This window comes from Lissotriton vulgaris, chromosome 10 (genome assembly GCF_964263255.1).
Source record: "Lissotriton vulgaris chromosome 10, aLisVul1.2, whole genome shotgun sequence".
NCBI classification, from domain to species: Eukaryota; Metazoa; Chordata; class Amphibia; order Caudata; family Salamandridae; genus Lissotriton; species Lissotriton vulgaris.
In genome coordinates, this window is record NC_141698.1 from 115,557,307 (window position 1) to 115,560,917 (window position 3,611).

A 3,611-nucleotide genomic window follows, 5' to 3' on the forward strand; every position below is an offset into this window, starting at 1 on the left:
CCTAATGTCCGCACAGACTGGAGTTGGAATAGTAAATTAGACTATTCCAACATGCAGCGCCCCCCTCCGCAAGTCGTTGTTACGACTTGCGGGGTAATGGTATGCGGAATTACAACGCGGTTGTAGTAGCAACCGCGTTGTAATTTCCGGCAGGGAAAAAGACTGCGGGATAACAAGGCATATTCGTGCAGGTATTTGTGGTTGCGGATGGTTGGTGTAACTGTTTGTGAAGGGCATATTGATAAGTGTATGTGTGCCCATGCACAGGAACATTACCGGCCACTACTGGTAGTTCCTGTTTCTTAATGTTTTTTCTGATGTATTTAGTACCATAAGATTTGTGGCATTACATAAATTCCATACATAACATTAAAGATCGTCATAAATCACGAGTTTTCTTTTCGAGTACGGCTATTTGAATTACCATACCTAAATAATGACAAATAATTTGCACCATCAGCTCAGTCAGGGCAGTATTGAAAGAAGAGGGACTGGCTGTCATTCGGAAGAGGGAGGGTTCGGCTGGTTCATTCTATAGGTACCAGTGGACTGGCTTCAGCTCATAAACTGCACAGATATGAGTGAGGCAGAAAGTCTATCACCATGATCGCCCAATGAATATATTTGACATTATAAAAACCACCAATACATTTACTATAAACATCATAATGTTTTGAAATGAAGTTAGGATTTATTACAATGCTCAAATTAGCGACTGTGCTTTTCCACACAGCACTCATTGTACACTGAAAGGACCTCTCGGATCATGTTGAAGTTACTCCATGAGAAATATCGTCTGCTAAAATTCACTAGAAATCAACTGGTATTCTCCACTGCACTGCAAGCTTTCTTACACAGCATACTAGGTGCATCACGTCAACGCACAAGAGTGAGAAAGGAGGCCAGTCTCAATCCCTCTGCACTGCATGCCTATAGAGAAGAGGTTGCTTACCCCAAAAGAATGGGATGTTTCTGTAAAATGTACACTTGCCCACAGGCAAATAGACTTAAACCCCTCAATTCATTTGACTTAGATTTATTGAACAAATGACCACCTCGAAATTCATCTTGATTCCTTCCAGTGTGATTTAAAAAGGGACGTGGAGACATTGGGGGAAAAGAGAGTGGAGCCATTCCCAAACCAAGGAGCAATCCCCATTAAATAAATGTAATCAACTGTACCCTGATGATGGAGAGATGAAGAAGCAGCAAATGATACAGCAATGGTTGTTAATATATCATTTACATTGTGAAATGTCAGATGGTACAGGTGGCAGCTTCAATAAAAAAACTTCATAGTGCCTTCTGGTGGGAGAAGAACTGTGAATATAAATGGAACTTCAGAAATTGATTCATTTTTTAATACATGTGTGCAAGAGAACACAGACATTTAAAAAAATTTAAAAAATCCAGGGCCGCTAAATAGGGATATCAATATCACCAAAGTTTAAACTGCCACGGTCAACATTCAACTGCTGATATATTTATTTTATATTTTAATATTTTTAGCTTTTGAATTCTAGGCTCCAAAGCAAAGATGGAGCGCCATCACACTAAGAACATTAGTACCCTAATCAAATCCAGTTCCACTCCTCTCTTCATCTGTAGCTTTTAAAGCCTTAAGGGGTGCTTCTTTCAGTCCTCAGAGTGACCTTCACACCTCATCAACATCACGAAAGGATTACAATTTCTTATTCATGTAACACTCCTCTCTATTCGCGTTTTTGTTTTCTTTTACCCAAACATACTCTTTTCACGATAGCATGTAACACTTTCCACGCTAACCAGAGGGAAAGAAGTAGAGCAGCGACCAGCAATCCTATGACATCAAGCAGATAGTACTGATAGAAGGGTAAGTCATTCCCGGCTGCCTGAAGATGGGGCGCACCCTTGTGACGGATGGTGTACTCTATCCAGAAGATGGCCGTCTGCATTGGGTGGACCTGAACATCTCTGTGCAGAGCAGACAGGCGTTGCATGTTGGCTCTATAGCTTGGGTCATCAATAACAGTTCTCACGGCATTGTAAATGTTTTCAGCTGTTAATTCTGGCAGGTTCTTCAACAAAAAGGCAGCTCCCCGACTGTTAAGCCGCAAGATATTTTCATACTGGTCACCAAAGACAGGAAAGCCGACCACCGGCACTCCATGGTAGATGGCCTCGTAAACGCCATTCTCTCCTCCATGGGCGACGAAGGCCTTTGTTTTTGGATGACTGAGAAGGTCATTCTGGGGCAGCCAGCTCAGAATCTTGGTGTTGTTTCCCAGTGTGAGTGGTGTCTCTCCTGTGTAGCGCCATATCACACGTTCTGGAAGCCTGGCCAAGCCATCGGCAATCTTATTGGCTAACTCCCATGGTAAGGTTCTTAAAAACGTTCCCAATGAGAAGACCACCACTCCTGCATCACCAGAACCGTCCATGAATTCTTGAATCTCTGCAGGAAGAGCCTTTGGAGGTCGGTTCTGAAAGCCTCCAATGTAGACGGCATTGGGCATGATCGGCCTGGGGAACTCAAAGACAAAATCCACCTTCATCAGGAAAATATCAGCCTTTTTAATAAGGTGATAAAGTCCGCTTTCTGTTTTCAGATACCGCTGACAAAGTTCGTCATACGTCGGGTAAACAATGAACTTATTCAGAATTTCATTCAAGCTGTATAGCAAAAAGTTTTTACATCTTTCAACAAAACTCATTCTATCTGTCCACCTAGAATGCAGCACCGGTACATATGAAAGTGGCGATGGGGCCGTAGCCAAATGAATTTCTTCAATTTGCAGCCACCGCCCAAAAAATACTACTGGAATCTCAAGGTGATGTGCCAGCATAACTCCACCTTGAAAATACGGATCAGACAGGACAAGATCAAAATGCATATTCTGAAGGCGCTCCATCAGCTCCTTGTTTTCAAACATGGCTGCAATAACCGCTGCGTGGTTCACAGTGGTTTGCTGAATGACGCCAAGTATTTCCCAAGCAATGGAAAGTGATGATCTGTCTTTGGAGAAGGCCATTCTAAAAATCCAGTCAAGTGCATATTTTTCAACTTCATCTTTTGTCATGGTGTTAGGTGGCATTTGAATTGTTTCTATTATAAAATCGTCCGATTCGTCTTCTATGTAGATGGCATTGGAGGCTTTCACCACTGTGAGCTCGTGCCCTCGTCCCAGTAGCTCCATCATGAGAATCTTGATGTTTACCCAATGGCTGCCGTCCACTGGGACCACCAGGATTTTAGCTGCCCCTGCGCCATTTACCAGAGCAAGCAACAGTGCACAAGAAACCACAAAGTAGAGGCTACGGATGTTGCAGGTTTTCGCCATGATTCACCAGCTCCGACCCTGCCGCTGTGTCCAAAGATATGGGTCGTTGTTTCAACTTTAAGTACCCTATAGACGGGACTAAATATATTTTTTGTAAACTAATCTCAGCTTCACAATCAGCTCCCTTCTCCTGCCTGCACCAGGCTCGGGAACTGGAGGAAGGTCTGCTAAGTGCAAAGTCTAATCATTTGTTTGCCCAGGAACGCATAACAACCCAGGAAATGAATACATGGGGCAGTGCACGTCCTAAAACGGAAGCTCGCGCAGCTGTTCCTGGAGTCTGCGCGCTGT

The 3,611-nt window shown here is 43.4% G+C and overlaps 1 pseudogene across 1 annotated transcript; it reads right to left on the reverse strand.

The window, feature by feature from the left end:
* Window positions 1-292: 292 nt before the first annotated feature.
* Window positions 293-3,611, reverse strand: LOC147684797 (UDP-glucuronosyltransferase 2C1 pseudogene; annotated as a pseudogene). Its single transcript, XR_015300659.1, has one exon. The product of XR_015300659.1 is annotated as a UDP-glucuronosyltransferase 2C1 pseudogene (transcript).